The sequence below is a fragment of the Mesoplodon mirus genome (assembly GCF_964341445.2).
Source record: "Mesoplodon mirus genome assembly, chromosome: 4".
NCBI classification, from domain to species: domain Eukaryota; kingdom Metazoa; phylum Chordata; class Mammalia; order Artiodactyla; family Ziphiidae; genus Mesoplodon; species Mesoplodon mirus.
In genome coordinates, this window is record NC_138979.1 from 84,316,863 (window position 1) to 84,334,176 (window position 17,314).

Below are 17,314 nucleotides of genomic sequence, written 5' to 3' on the forward strand. Positions count from 1 at the left end.
CCCCGGTCCGGGAAGATCCCACGTGCCGCGGAGCGGCTGGGCCCGTGAGCCATGGCCGCTGAGCCTGCGCGTCCGGAGCCTGCGCTCCGCAACGGGAGAGGCCACAACAGTGAGAGGCCTGCATAACGCAAAAAAAAAAAAAAAAAAAAAAGCAAAAACACAGATACATCTTAAAAGAACAGATTTTTATCAAAGGGATAATTTTATGAACAGTGTTTCTAAATTATTTTTTCAAAGTAAATGTTTCTACAACAAAGGAAGATTTTCTATTTTTCCACTATACCTTTCACAAAGTAATTTTTTACTACAGGATAATATTTTTTATAATTAATTTTTTACTCTACCTTGTTCTTCTCATTAGATGTTTCCTTTGTAGCCCTAGAAAAACAAACGATTCTTTTCAGGCAAATATTAAATACTTAAAATCCAAAGAATACCTAAACCTATTGTTTTTCACATAAAATCTTTGCATTGGTAATTAATTTTCTATAAAAGAGATTAAACAATAAATAGAAAGAGTAACATTAAAGGACAAAGAAAATACACCATAATAATATTAACAAAGCATTAAATTAGATTAAGCTGACAATCAAAGGAAAAGGAAAAACATAATGTTACTTGCATTATTTGATAGGAAGAAATATACCAGGGTTTTTTGTTATCGTCATTTTCAATAAAAACTAACTTTATGGCACTAAAACCTATTTGGAGAGTATTAAGTCCTTATATGAAAGAAACCCGTTTTTAATAATCATGATATTAGCTTTTTGAGGACTTACTATGTAATTGTTATGCATTATTATAAGCACCTTACATGTCTTAAAGGCATTTTAATCCTCACAACAATTCTGGGAGAGAGGTAATACATTAGGTCCTTTTTACACAGGAAGAAATGCAGCACAGAAAGGCTAAGTAACTTGCCCAAGCCCATACAGCAGATCAGCAGCTGACCCAGAATTCAAACCCAGGAAATCTGGCTTCAACACTTGTGTTTCACAATATGATGAGAAGGTAATATTTATTTTTAAGTGTTTTTAAGTAATATGATAGCAAATGAATCTGTATTATCATTCCATGTCTAGTTATAACTATAAATAATAATTTCTGAATCTTACACATATTTTTCAAAAATAAAAAGACTTTAGACCCAGGCAATATAGGAATTCTATTTTCAATAAAGATTTGCTTTTGTAAAGAAATTCATCAACCCATTGATGAGGGTTTCATTCACCCATTCATTCATTCACCCATTCAGCTGTTTATTCATACATTCAACATATACTTAGCGCACAATACGTGTTAATGACACTTTTGGTATAGGAAGCATGACTTTTGTAATTTAGAACTTTATAATCCAAAAGTAATAATCTGTGATAGATTGTTAATAGTTTTTTTCCTATCAAATATAAACAAAATCTTACCCTTTTCCCTGGAATCTAAACCACTATGAAGTTAACATAACCTGTTTTAGAGTACCTTACAAAACCATAGCCACTCATGATGATACTGTCATCTAGAATTATCAAGGAATGATTAAATCCTTTTCAGTATGGCCTAAATGTTTGTAAATTTATGATTATATAATTTTTAAAAATCTATGTATGATAGAATAACTTTTAAGTACTCATCTGCATATTCAATTATATAAGAATATTACACTTCAAAATCAATGAACAAGCCCTTACCATAAAACTATACGTGAATAGAAGTATTATGTACAATTAGTTTACTATAATATTTTAAAGATAATGTAATACAATCAATAAGCTTTCTAATATTGGACATGCAAACAAGATTAAACTGAATAAATGCATCCTCTACTGGCTCATTTCCAACAGCATACAAACATACTCTAAAAACGCCCATCTTAACATAAAAAGAGAAAGGAAACTCCCTTGAACTCCACATTCCTCTTCAGTTACCATCCAGTTCTCTATTGCCTTTCCCAGTAAATATTCCCTAAGGAGCCGTTTATATTTATTCACTACAGTCCAGCTTCCATGGGGAATATTTATTGAAACTACTTCTGGTCAAAGCCACTCATCCTCATCTTAACCTTTCAGCAGCGTTCATCTGGTATAGTTGAGAATACTCCTGTCATGACCTGTACACTATATTATGCTGTTCTATTTCCAGAAAAAGTATTCAGTGCTAATATTTCTTGACCTAAAAGAATTTGTACATTTTACCTGCCATCATCCTGATCTACTCCACTTAAACTGCTGTCATCCTTCATGTGTAGCAGACCACCACTCAGTGAATCAGCCTTCTCAAACATTGGTGTAATCACACATTCTTTTGTTGTCCATTTTTCATTTTCCTTTTTCTTTACTTCCTTCATGTGCACGCCAGGACCGCTACTTTAAAAAATCCATTAAAAAGCCAATGTTTTCTAATAATTCTACTGATAAAGAATAAAAAACCAATTTTTGTAAAATTCCAACTCTTACCCATCATAAGTCATTTATTAGTTCACAAAACAGTTATGAAGTACCAACCATATGCAAGCAAATACAAATCCTTGCTTCAAAGACACATACACAATTATGATACAATGTGATATGTAAGAGTTGACACATGAAAGTTATAAGTGAACATAGGAAAGCTTTACAGAAGAGGTTAAATAAACACAGGAGGTCATGAGGAAAAGAAAATGGAGAAAATCATTCTACTTGGTGATTAGAATGTGAGCACAAAGTTTAGACACATGGAGTCTAGGTGTTTCTGAGAAACTTGGAAGGAAAAGTACAAAATACATGGAAGGAAGCAGAGAGATGAGTCTGGAAAGACATTCTGAAGAACCTCAAGTGCTACAATGAAAAGCTGAAGTTCACTGCCTAAAAGCAATGACTCTTAGACATGGGAGTAATAATTAGATTTCTACTCTATTTTTTTGTTTTGTTTTGATATATAATAATGTTTAATTTGCATGATTTTTAAAAATAACATGAGGTACATAAAACACGAAAGAAGAACTCAAGGAAATATCTTGGGGGGAAAATTTACTTTTAAACACCCACATGTTGGGGTCATGTCAGCATCAGGGCTGAAAAATAGGTACCTCATAGTATCCCTCCACCACCAGCAACAATTTGGCATCTATCCACAGACAAAAGGGGCTTTGTGGCAGTTGCAGGATCCAGCACCATAAACCAAGGGACCTGGGAAGAGTCCTGCCCACCCAAGTGGTAACAGACATACAGACCACAGCCCAGCTGTGGACCCTGCATGGCCCATGAACTGGCTGCAGCCACTCTTAGCAACGTCCAGGGAATCCCTGGAAAACACTGTCTTAGACAATCACCCACAGACGAGAGAGCCTTTGTGGAAATCCAGGTTTCCAGCAGAGAAGTGCCAGCATACCACTGGAACAAAAAAATGCAAGTTGGGATACATTGGAGAGGGCAGTTATTAAAGACTGGAAGAGGTGACTGCTACTTCAAATTCAAAGACAGCAATGCAAAACTTCAAGTAACATAAAAAAAATCAAGAAAACATGACACTACCAAAAGATCACAATAATTTTCCACTAGCAAATCCCAAAGACATGGAGATCTGCAATCTACCTGATAGAGAATTCAAAATAGTAGTTTTAAGGAAACTCAGTGAGCTACAAGAAAACACAGAAAGACAACCCAATAAAATCAGGAAAGTAATACACAAACAAGATGAGGAGTTTAACAAAGAGATAGAAATAATAAAAAATAACCAAATGGAAGTTTTGGAGCTGAAGAATACAATGAATGAAAGGAAAAATGCAACAAAGAGCACTGACAGCAGAATGGATCAAACAGAAGAAAGAATCTGTGAGTTAAGAGACAGGAGCTTTGAAATTATCCAATCAGAGGAGAATAAAGAAAAAAAGAATGAAAAAGTGGGAAGAAAGCCTACATAAATTACCAGATACCATCAAAAGAAATAATTCATAAATCATGGCAGTTCCAGAAAGAGAAGATAGGGAGAAGGTGGCAGAAGCTTATTTAAAGAAAAAATGGTTGAGAACTTCCTAAACCTGGTGAGAGATTTGGATATCTAAGTTCCTAAAGCACATAGGTCACCAAGCAAACTCAACTTAAAGAAATCCTCGCCAGGAGACATTATAACAAAACTGTCAAAAATCAAAGACAAAGAGAGAGTCTTAAAAGCAGCAAAAGTAAAGAGGCTTGTAAATTATAAGGGAACCCCCATAAGTCTATCAATGGATTTCAAGAGAGTAGGACGACATATTCAAAGTGCTAAAAGAAAAAACCTGCCAACCAAGAATACTCTATCCAGAAAAGTTGTCTTTCAGAAATGAAGGAGAGATAAAGGCTTTCCCAAACAAAGCAAAGCTGAGGGAGGTCATCACCACTAGACCTGCCTCACAAGAAATGCTGAAAGGAGTCTTCAAGCTGAAATCAAAGGACGCTAATTAGTAACATAAAATATATTTAAATATACAACACACTGGTAAAGGTAAGTATACAGTCAAATCCAGAATACTCTAATACTGTAATACAGTGGTGTGTTAACCAATTAACTCTAGTATTAAGGCTAAAGGACAAGAGTATTAGAAATAACTATAACCCTAGAAAAATATAAAATTTGTTAATCATGAACAGTAGCTCAAATGAGAACTTGTTTTATAGGAAAATAACAATTATCTATTGTTAAATACTGACATAGGCTTACCTATCAGAATCTTCATTCTCCATGGTAGGAAACTGTTGGTTATTAGTTTTTCTGCTCTTTCTCTGTTGAATTAATCCACTATCATCAGCATCATATATGTTTTCTGATACTTCCATTTCACTACTTTTGTGCTTCTTCTTTGCTTCTTCAACCTTTAATGAAAGTTTGACACTACATATAATTGTTATTACCTTATTCATTATAAAGACCTTTTCATTGTTATTAATTACTTGACTCAGAGTTTGCCCCGGCTTTAAGCAATAAAAATAGTTTTGTGCTTACTTTAATTTTTTTAATTACAAGTCATTGAAATTTTTGTAAAGTCTGCTTCTTTCTGTTTGAGGAAAAGAAATAAAATTTTAAAAATTTCAAAAAGGGCTTTCTTAATGTGGTGCAGCTATTCACATCCACTCTTCCCTGTCTGATGGCAGAGACAGAGAAATAAAGAAACAAAGACACAAAATTTGTCCTCTTTGATCTTTACCACCTGGATTTTGCATTAAACAGCCAAATTTAGAGGATGGGACACCTTGGTGCTTCAGTAACAAAAAGGAAACATCCTTCTTTCTGCACTGAAGCTATTCTTCCCCCACTGCCTTTTACAATTCTTTTTTCATTTGGATCCTGGGAATATCAAAAAAGTGATGGTGTTCACTAAAATATATGAACCAAAGTTTACCAAAAAACAGGAGTAGAGTGAAATTGATGAACTGTTAGTTAGTGTGGAATTCTGGAAAATGAGTAATGCCTCCCAATTTCACATTCAATAACCATGAAATTTTAGAGCTAAAGGGTACAGAAGCAATTATCTACTTTAGCCCCACTATTTACCAATAATGGGAATAAAACCAAGAAAGGTTCAATGATTTGTCCAAAGCCCCTAAAGTGGCATTTCCTATCATTTCATGGCACCAAAAGAGATGATACAATTCTGTAACCCTGAATCTGATAAATTACCAGATGAATTCATCAGATTAATCAGATAAGTTAAAAGTGTGACTTTGGCAAAGTAATTTAATGCCTCAGTTGGGGGTAGGGCTCATCTCTTTTTCTTTTAAAGGAGAATATCTACAGATTTTTGTCTACTTTAAAACTCAGTCAATGCACCTCTTACACAAAAGAGCAAACAAACAAATTAAAAAATCTATTACTGGAAGGAAAAAAAACCCCTCATTGCACATCAAAACTCAGTTTTCTCCTTTGGAGATAAATACTGAATTTGTTTTGCTGAGGGTTTATACTACCTAAATGATAAAATCATACATGTCAAAACTTACCACATTTTATTAAACAACACAATGTAAAGGTCTGACTCAACAGAAACATCTGAGAGTGGTGATTAAAGAATATGTGGGAGTACATGTATTTGTTATTAAAAATATCTTGAAGTGGCCATGTTGGAATTCTAAGTGCCAAGCGATTGAGTAAAGCAGAGAAGATCGCATACACTAAAGCACAATAAAGAGATCAGTTTAGCAGGAATACGTGTTTATGTCCCTTCTTTCAGTCACTGCTTCCTTCCCATACCATAGAGTGTAATTTATATTTAAAACCCAATAGATTAAAAAAAAAACCCAAACCCTAGCTTATTATATTTCTTAAGCAATTTCCTTTGTGGAAATTCTGGCTCAGAAGGTCACATGGTATGTAGCTAAATTAGTTTCCCAGTTCATATGAAAGACTGACAGAGAGAGACTTAGGTTGATTAAGGAACAAAAGCCATGAAAATAGTTTCCTATTATTTAGATGGCAGAAGTAATCTATTTCTACACAATTACCTATTTAGCTGACCCCATTTTATTACTAAGTGGAAAATCAGAATGGATCAGAGATCATTGATAAAGAGAAAGAACAAAGTAGCAGCAAATGAACCTCTACCTCTTTTTGAAGTTGAATTTTCTGTTGTCTGAAAGCCAGGAACTCTACTTGTAACATGGCTATCTCATTCTTAAGCCTTTGCATATCTTGCTGTAATTCTTCATTTAGATACACTTTGGATCTTCTGTTAGTATTCAGTGGAGAAGAACTCCCATTTTGTAATTCAGGTTGCATGCTTTTATAGTTATTAGCACTGCAATTATCTGAAAGCAATGGCTTCTGGAACCAGTCTTGTATTGGTTTGGTTTTCTTACAAGTATTTGTAACAGCAGAAATATCACGACTTTTTATTTGAATCATGTGTTTCATTTCATTGGAGCAGGCAAGCCATAAATCAAAAAGTCTTTTGGGATCACTAGACTGAGGTATACATCCGATGTCTAATTTCCAATTAGTGGTATTTTGGTTCATATTTTGTAACATTTGCATATCAAACTCTTGGTCTTCTTGCATTTCAAATGTAACTACTGGGTCCCTTACTTTTTTATTTTCTGTATCATTATAAAAACTCTCCTCATTTTTGTTAAAAACATGTTCAGTGTCTGGTTTATCACTTTCATAGTCTAATTTAATTTCAGTTAAATAAAGCTGTGAAGATGATGGACAAGAATGTCCCCAAGACCCAGAGGTTAAATAAGATGGAAAAACATTTTCAAGACTGGGTTCTTTTTGTTCAGGAAATGCTTGGAATGCTAGAGAGACAGATACTCCAAATGCATCTTTTGCCTCACAGTCAGGTATATTATTTGTCAAATTAGAAGGTATTTCCTTTATGTTTGCTCCTTCTTTAGGGTCATCATGTAGTGGCTCTTCCTCAGGACAAACAGTAATTTTGTATTTTTCAAAAGTTCCACCAAACTTCCACTTTAACTTATTTGTGATGTGTTTGAAGTTATTTTTCCACCCTAATTTGCCTTGTTTGATCCACATTTCCTCATGCTTTTGTATACAAGGAAGTCCTAAACATACAGATATGTCCTCTCTATCACATTCCTTATTCATTTCTGGTTCTTGAGGCATTTTTTGCAGATGCAAAAGCGGAAGATCAATTGGCTTGATTTGATTTTCACATGTCTTTTCTGTCAGGGTACATGTTTGTAAAATAACTTTATCCTTAAGTAATCAAGGACAGACAAAGAAAAATTAGAAAATAATTAAACTTTAACCATTAAACTTCTTAATCTATGTTTAGCTACTCACAAATCACTGGATTACAACTAAGAAGTGAAAAATAACTTGCCTTAGCCTGAAACCGGAGAAAAACATGAACTCACAGACCCAATTTTGTCACTGTTTGTTTGAACTAAATAATTCATATATGTTAAATCTACCAAAAATGAATTAGGAGATGATTTTTAATGTTACAAAGCCTTCCTTACTTAAAAATATTTCACCTCACCGTACCTTAAAAAGTCCCTATGTGCACGTAAGCATTTTTTTTTAAGGACTAGTAACTGGAGAATAGACAAACCTTGAATTACTGGGAGCCAAAATCAATTAACACCAATCAGAAAGAGGAACAAATTCCTAAATTTTAATGCAAATTATATACTATGATAGTATTATACGTTGATATAATACCTGCTTTCATTCAGTTATATTATATTCTAATATCCACTAATGAAAGTGGATAAAACATTGTTTAATATTATTTACTGGTTTCCTACCCTGAAATGAAATAAATTAGAAAGTTATTGTCTGTAGCCTAACAACAAAGGTCCAATTCTGGAAGGTCTGCTTCCTTAATAGGCAATTGGGTTGATTGTATGACCCCTTCTCTCCCTGAATGGAGATCCTTAGGTTGATTACATAGAGGTCACAAGACAGAATAAATTTTTAATCTTGGCATTAGTGACTGGCAACTTGAAACTACAAATTTTGAACAGCTGGGAATGATTTCTCCTTCCATGAATCTAACTCACGGACCATCACTGATATACTGTTCATAATTTCAACTGCTTAATCATACGATTCAGTATTTGATTATCACCTTCTTTATCATGTAAGGAAGAAGCAAACAATATTCAGGAAATTTTTTTGCCTCAATTCCAAGGAAAAGTTTAACTATAAATTATAACAGATTCTAACAATATTTTAAGCTTTGTAATTAAAGCACTATAAAAACTAACTATTAAATTATTATCTATCAATTCTAAGAGGTTAATTTTGAAAGGTAATTTCACTTGAACTCTGTTATGTTGTTAAAGCATAGAAAACAATATTGAGCCAGAAATTTACATTTACATTTTTACATACCTGTGAGTGGTTATTTTCACTTCCATCAAGCCTTTCTTGTGCTTCCTCCGATGTTATTTCTAAGTCTAGCTCTGCTGACAAATCTATATGTTTAGTTAAAATTAACTACTTAGAACAGTTAGATAAAAGACATAATCTTTATAAAAATAGATTTAAAAAATTTTATCAAATGACAATTTAAATTAAGCTTAATCTTTAGCTGAATATTTACTTCTTTAAGAAATACTTCTAATTACCTAAAACTCCAACAAACCATCTGGGAAATACCAGATGTCACCAGGTTACAGGCACACAAACATCTCAAAGATTCATTGACAAATTCATCCACCAAACATCAATGAACAGAACAATCAAAAACCAAACAAAGGGTTTCCCTGGTGGCGCAGTGGTTGAGAGTCCGCCTGCCGATGCAGGGGACACGGGTTCGTGCCCTAGTCCGGGAAGATCCCACATGCCGCAGAGCTGCTGGGACCGTGAGCCATGGCCGCTAGGCCTGTGCCTCTGGAGCCTGTGCTCCGCAGTGGGAGAGGCCACAACAGTGAGAGGCCCGCATACCGCAAAACAAACAAACAAACAAACAAAATTTAAAAATACAGGACAAACATAGAAAGTCACAATATACTCTGTTCTCTACTTCATAATAGTACCTTTTTAACAATACACCAAGCTTCAACTGCAACGTTATTCATGGTTTCCAAAATTACTGTTACTTTTCATGCTTTTATCAGTTCCTTAATCTGAAATGTTTTCCTCTACTCTTCTGACAAAGTTCTTTTCATCTTTTAAGACTCAGCGTGCTTTGTGAAGTCCTCCTTGATTACAGCTCTCTTTCCCCAAATAGGTATCTCTTTCCTAGTAGCTACCTTAGTACTTTATAGATTTTTCTAGTGTATCTTCATCACCTGAACTGTAAATTATTTCTTCACATCTATCCTCTTTGCTTCTAGACTGTAGAGGGCAATCTCTTGAAATCATCTTTGTATAAACAGTCTTTATTTTACTCAATAATTATTTATTGAGTTCCTGCTCAGTACTAAACATGGAGTTTAAAGAAGAATGTAGATAAAAGGTGTCAGGGATGGCTTTTCTAGAGATAATGCCTGAGCTGAGACTTACACAGTGAGGTCAGTCAGATTCAAGGGAATAGAGGGCAGGAAAGGGAGAGAGCATGGAAAGCTGTAGCAAGACAGGCAGAGAAGCATACATAAAACAGGGTGAATAGTTGTCTAAAATACAGGGATAGATGAGAGAGCATCACCAGCAGTTCAGAATTCCAGAGCAAAGGACAGACAGAAAGGGCTAGAGAGGGAGAGTCAGGTAGAAGTTAGATTACGAAAGCCTCGTGTCATTCTAAGATGGCTGGACATTAATATGCTTTAAAGAGTGGTTCACGATCACTGGTGCATTTGAGATAGATCACTCTAAATGCTGCGGGAGGGATGAATTTGAAGGCCATACAAATAAATAGAGGGAGAAGAATTTGATGGCATTATAATGCAAAAAAAAAACAGATGATGCAGGCCTACACTGAGGAACTGTTTCCAGAAATATTTAGGATATAAAATTACCAGGACCCAGCATAGAATAAATCTTTATTAAATAAATAAATGCACGAATCCTGGGCCCCTCAAGAACTAGACTCTGCTTATTACTTTATAAAAGGTATCAACTGAGAAGAGAAATGATCTGCATGAACTGTTTTAAGTTGCTTGTATTTAGTTTCCAGTTTTCCTGTTTCACATCTTCCTGTGTTGAGGGGGCTCGTGTAGGTGTTTCATTTGAATTTGTGCTTCTTGGACCTACCAAGCTCATGGAGAAATGAGAGCAAACAAGTCACTTGTATAGATAAAAAAAACTTTGAGTTTATAGCTTGTAGTCACTACTCTAGGAGATAACTGAGAATCTTTTGTAAATGTAACATTAATTCCACAGGTAAGGAAAGACAAGAAGATAAAACTATAGGACTGGAAAAAGAAAACAGTGTATGATTTATTACTATAGCCCTGATCATATGACTGATTAACGGCACTAAATTAATTGGTATTTATGTAGAACATATATTAGATGTGGTTAATCAATAGACTGGGCATCCTAGTAGAATTAGAATTGATTTTCCTTACACTATCTTTAAATGATCAGCACTCCTTAAAACCAATATCCCTTGTGAACTATTAATTCATTAAAAATAATAAGTTGGTATACTATGTGGACACAGCTAAGAAGGAGGGACTATGTAGCAATCCCCAATGACTCCCATTACTGCTGGGAAAGCCAATTCTAAAATATATAAACTCATACAAAATACAAGAAATAGTTTAGTATTTGGTTTTGGAGGTGCTTTTTTCGTTACATTGAATATAGTTATAACTAATACTAATGAATTCAGAGCTAAACAAAAATAAAGCTAAGAAACTACATTTTGAGAAGGGAATCTTGAAATGTCTGCCTAGGTTTCCCAACTAGTCCCAAAGTTCTAAATATAATCTTGCTACCCACTCTCAGGTGTATCCTAAATACTAGCCTAACGAACCTATTCTCTCTCCTAATTCCCTTTGTTATTTATTATGTTGCTTTCCTCAGAGGAAGAATGCAAACGTCTTGCTAAAAGACGTTTCGCTGCAGGTTGAATAAAAGGAGTAAACACAAAGCAGATTTTGCCACAAAATGATTTTGGAAACATCAGGATTATGGTGAAGCCATGCCGAGGTGGCCTACGGTTGAGTGCTCTGTGCTTATTTATTACATTGTTTGCTTTCTCTGTTTTCTGGCAGTTGTGACTCACACAGGTCACGGAGCATGTAATCCCCTAACAGAAACAACACTCCGATATTAATCTTTTCTTTATCTGTTAAGGTCATCTGTCCAAATTCTGTGGATGCTGACTGATTTTTGGTCATTGATTGTGACACAAATGGATATTTATCATCAACTTTCAAATGCCCAGCTCTTTGACAAGTCTCATTATTGAGTGACAAACTAGCAGAATCCCACTCTGAAAAATCCAAAAACAAAGTTTCCGTTTATTAGAATGTGAATACTAATACAAATTTGACTAACCTGAACAAATTCTTTCTTCAGAGAAGCAGTCCCATGTCCTCCTCTCCCCCCAAACACACTATTCCTTCATGGCTTATTGTATCTTGAACGTCATTGCCATTCATATAGATACGTTAAGTATTGCCTCTCATTTTTTCTAATTTTTACTTTTCTACTGTTACTTACTTTGATTCACTCATCAATCTCTATTACATATTCTGTATACCTTAGGAGATTTATTAATAATTACGTCTCTTCAACATATAAATTTTTTCATTAACAAAATTATGTCTAACCATTTATTTTATGTTTAAATATGCATGACAGTATTGTGTGTTCCAGAGACATGGGTTTTAAAAAATCTTTTAATGAATGGTACTACTTTAATACAATGAGATGGTCTTTCTTCAATGCACCAATATCTTCAGAACTCATTTTTTAAGGCTTGGATAAATATCATAAATTTACAAAAGAAATGATAGCCTTGAGTGACTAATTGTTTCCTGGTAAAAATAGGATAAGTCTAGGTCCACACTAGATCCAAAGAGCATACAGTGCCATGACACAGGAAATGAATACATAACAAAAATATTTTTCTTTTTTTTAAAGAAAGTAAAATTGTCAGATTTCAATTTCTTAAGACAAATAAGAGCTGAACCAAGATGGTGGAGTACAAGGATATGCTCTCAGTCCCTCTTGTGAGAACACCAGAATCACTACTAGGTGCTGGACAATCATCGACAGGAAGACACTGGAACTCACCAAAAAAGATACCCCACATCCGAAGACAAAGGAGAAGCCACAATGAGACAGTAGGAGGGGCGCAGTCACAGCAAAATCAAATCCCATAACAGGTGGGTGGGTGACTCATAGACTGGAGAACACTTATACCACAGAAGTCCACCCACTGGAGTGAAGGTTCTGAGCCCCACATCAGGCTTCCCAACCTGGGGGTCCGGCAAGGGGAAGAGAAATTCCTAGGGAATCAGACTTTGAAGCCTAGTGGGATTTGACTGCAGGACTTTGACAGGACTGGGGGAGAAACAGACTCCACTCTTGGAGGGCACACACAAACTACTGTGCGCAGTGGGACCCAGAAGAAGGAGCAGTGACCCCACGGGAGACTGAACCAGACATACCTGCTAGTGTTGGAGGGTCTCCTGCAGAGGCGGGGGTTGGCTGTGGCTCATCGTGTGGACAAGAACATGGGCAGCAGAAGTTCTGGGAAGTACTCCTTGGCGTGAGCCCTCCCAGAGTCTGCCATTAGCCCTACCAAAGAGCCCAGGTAGGCTCCACTGTTGGGTTGCCTCAGGCTAAACAACCAACAGGGAGGGAACCCAGCCCCACCCATCAGCAGTCAAGTGGATTAAAGTTTTACAGAGCTCTGCCCACCAGAGCAACACCCAGCTCAACCCACCACCACTCCCTCCCATCAGGAAACCTGCACAAGCCTCGTAGATAGCCTCATCCACCAGAGGGCAGACAGGAGAAACAAGAACTACAATCCTGCAGCCTGTGGAACAAAAACCACATTCACAGACAGATAGACAAGATGAAAAGGCAGAGGGCTATGAACCAGATGAAGGAACAAGATAAAACTGCAGAAAAACAACTAAATGAAGTGGAGATAGGCAACCTTCCAGAAAAAGAATTCAGAATAATGATAGTGAAGATGATCCAGGACCTCGGAAAAACAATGGAGGCAAAGATCGAGAAGATGCAAGAAATGTTTAACAAACACCTAGAAGAGTTAAAGAACAAACAAACAGAGATGAACAATACAATAATTGGAATGAAAACTACACTAGAAGGAATCAATAGCAGAATAACTGAGGCAGAAGAACACATAAGTGACCTGGAAGACAGATTGGTGGAATTCACTGAGCAGAAGAGAATAAAGAAAAAAGAATGAAAAGAAATGAAGACAGCCTGAGACGTCTGAGACAACATTAAACGCAACAACATTCGCATTATAGGGGTCTCAAAAGGAGAAGAGAGAGAGAAAGGACCAGAGAAAATATTTGAAGAGATTATAGTCGAAAACTTCCCTAACATGGGAAAGGAAATAGCCACTCAAGTCCAGGACGTGCAGCGAGTCCCATACAGGATAAACCCAAAGAGAAACATGCCGAGACACACAGTAATCAAATTGGCAAAAATTAAACACAAAGAAATATTACTGAAAGCAGCAAGGGAAAAATGACAAATAACATACAAGGGAACTCCCATAAGGTTAACAGCTGATTTCTCCGCAGAAACTCTACAAGCCAGAAGGGAGTGGCATGATGCACTTAAAGTGAGAAAAGGGAAGAACCTACAACCAAGATTACTCTACCTGGCAAGGATCTCATTCAGACTCCACGGAGAAATCAAAAGCTTTACAGACAAGCAAAAGCTAAGAGAATTCAGCACCACAAACCAGCTCTACAACAAATGCTAAAGGAACTTTTATAAGTGGGAAACACAAGAGAAGAAAAGGACCTACAAAAACAAACCCAAAAGAATTAAGAAAATGGTCATAGGAACATACATATTGATAATTACCTTAAACGTGAATGGATCAAATGCTCCAACCAAAAGACACAGGCTTGCTGAATGGATACAAACACAAGACCCATATATATGCTGTCTACAAGAGCCCCACTTCAGACCTACAGACACATATAGACTGAAAGTGAGGGGATGGAAGAAGATATTCCATGCAAATGGAAATCAAAAGAAAGCTGGAGTAGCAATACGCATATCAGATAAAATAGACTTTAAAATAAAGAATGTTACAAAAGACAAGGAAGGACACTATATAATGATCAAGGGATCAATCCAAGAAGAATATATAACAATTATAAATATATATGCACTCAACATAGGACCACCTCAATATATAAGGCAACGGCTAACAGCTGTAAAAGAGGAAATCAACAGTAACACAATAATAGTGGGGGACTTTAACACCTCACTTGCACCAATGGACAGATCATCCAAAATGTAAATAAATGAGGAAACAGAAGCTTTAAATGACACTATAGACCAGATAGATTTAATTGATATTTATAGGACATTCCATCCAAAAACAGCAGATTACACTTTCTTCTCAAGTGCGCACAGAACATTCTCCAGGATAAATCACATCTTGGGTCACAAACCAAGCCTCAGTAAATTTAAGAAAATTGAAATCATATCAAGCATCTTTTCTGACCACAACACTATGAGATTAGAAATGAATTACAGTGGAAAAACATAAAATACACAAACACATGGAGGCTAAACAGTAAATTACTAAATAACCAAGAGATCACTGAAGAAATCCAAGAGGAAATCAAAAAATACCTAGAGACAAATGACAATGAAAACACAACAATCCAAAACCTATGGGATGCAGCAAAAGCAGTCTTAAGAGGGAAGTTTATAGCTATACAAGCCTACCTCAAGAAACAAGAAAAATCTCAAATAAATAATCTAACTTTATACCTAAAGGAACTAGAGAAAGAAGAACAAGCAAAACCCAAAGTTAGCAGAAGGAAAGAAAACATAAAGATCAGAGCAGAAATAAATGAAATAGACAGAAAGAAAACAATAGCAAAGATCAATAAAACTAAAAGCTGGTTCTTTGAGAAGATAAACAAAATTGATAAACCATTAGCCAGACTCATCAAGAAAAAGAGGGAGAGGACTCAAATCAATAAAATTAGAAATGAAAAAGGAGAAGTTACAACAGACACCGCAGAAAGACAAAGCATCTTAAGAGACTACTACAAGCAACTCTATGCCAATAAAATGGACAACCTGGAAGAAATGGACAAATTCTTAGAAAGGTATAACATTCCAAGACTGAACCAGGAGAAACAGAAAATATGAACAGACCAATCACAAGTAATGAAATTGAAGCTGTGATGAAAAATCTTCCAACAAACAAAAATCCAGGAGCAGATGGTTTCACAGGTGAATTTTATCAAACATTTAGAGGAGAGCTAACACCCATCCTTCTCAAACTCTTCCAAAAAATTGCAGAGGAAGGAGCACTCCCAAACTCATTTTATGAGGCCACCATCATCCTGATACCAAAACCAGACAAAGATATGACAAAAAAAGCAAATTACAGACCAATATCACTGATGAATATAGATGCAAAAATCCTCAACAAAATACTAGCAAACAGAATCCAACAATGCATTAAAAGGATCATACACCATGATCAACTGGGATTTATCCCAGGGATGCAAGGATTCTTCAATATACACAAATCAATCAATGTGATACACCATATTAACAAATTGAAGAATAAAAACCATATGATCATCTCAATAGATGCAGAAAAAGCTTTCAACAAAATTCAACACCAATTTATGATAAAAACTCTCCAGAAAGTGGGCATAGAGGGAACCTACCTCAACATAATAAAGGTCATATATTACAAACACACAGCAAACATTATTCTCAATGGTGAAAAACTGAAACCATTTCCTCTAAGATCAGGAACAAGACAAGGATGTCCACTCTCACCACTATTATTCAACATAGTTTTGGAAGTCCTAGCCTCAGCAATCAGGGAAGAAAAAGAAATAAAAGGAATATAAATTGCAAAAGAAGTAGTAAAACTGTCACTGTTTGCAGATGACCTGATACTATACATAGAGAATCCTAAAGATGCCACCAGAAAACTACTAGAGCTAATCAAAGAATTTGGTAAAGTTGCGGGATACAAAATTAATGCACCGAAATCTCTTGCATTCCTATACACTAATGATGAAAAATATGAAAGAGAAATTAAGGAAACACTCTCATTTACCATTGCAACAAAAAGAATAAAATACCTAGGAATAAACCTACCTAGGGAGACAAAAGATCTGTATGCAGAAAAGTATAAGACACTGATGAAAGAAATTAAAGATGATACCAACAGATGGAGAGATAAACCATGTTCTTGGATTGGAAGAATCAATATTGTGAAAATGACTATACTACACAAAGCAATGTACAGATTCAATGCAATCCCTATCAAATTACCAATGGCATTTTTTACAGAACTAGAACAAAAAATCTTACAATTTGTATGGAGACAAAAAAGACCCCGAATACCCAAAGCAGTCTTGAGGGAAAAAAACGCAGCTGGAGGAATCAGACTCCCTGACGTCAGGCTATATTACAAAGCTACAGTAATCAAGACAATATGGTACTGGCAGAAAAACAGAAACATAGATCAATGGAACAAGATAGAAAGCCCAGAGGGAAACCCATGCACCTATGGTCAACTAATCTATGACAAAGGAGGCAAGGATATACAATGGAGAAAAGACAGTCTCTTCAATAAGTGGTGCTGGGAAAACTGGACAGATACATGGAAAGAATGATATCAGAACACTCCCTAACACCATACACAAAAATAAACTCAAAATGGATTAGAGACCTAAATGTAAGACTGAACACTATAAATCTCTTAGAGGAAAACATAGGAAGAACACTCTTTGACATTAAT

The 17,314-nt window shown here is 35.6% G+C and overlaps 1 pseudogene across 1 annotated transcript in view; it reads right to left on the reverse strand.

Annotated features, from left to right (window-relative positions):
• Positions 1 to 17,314, reverse strand: part of LOC309801978 (ankyrin repeat domain-containing protein 26-like) — a 119,072-nt pseudogene that overhangs the window by 39,458 nt on the left and 62,300 nt on the right. Inside the window, exons 16-20 of the transcript XR_014296159.1 lie at positions 8,806 to 8,888; positions 6,550 to 7,662; positions 4,672 to 4,823; positions 2,190 to 2,360; positions 345 to 378 (exon numbers count right to left, since the gene is read on the reverse strand). The product of XR_014296159.1 is annotated as an ankyrin repeat domain-containing protein 26-like (transcript). The remainder of the gene's footprint in view (positions 1 to 344; positions 379 to 2,189; positions 2,361 to 4,671; positions 4,824 to 6,549; positions 7,663 to 8,805; positions 8,889 to 17,314) is intronic.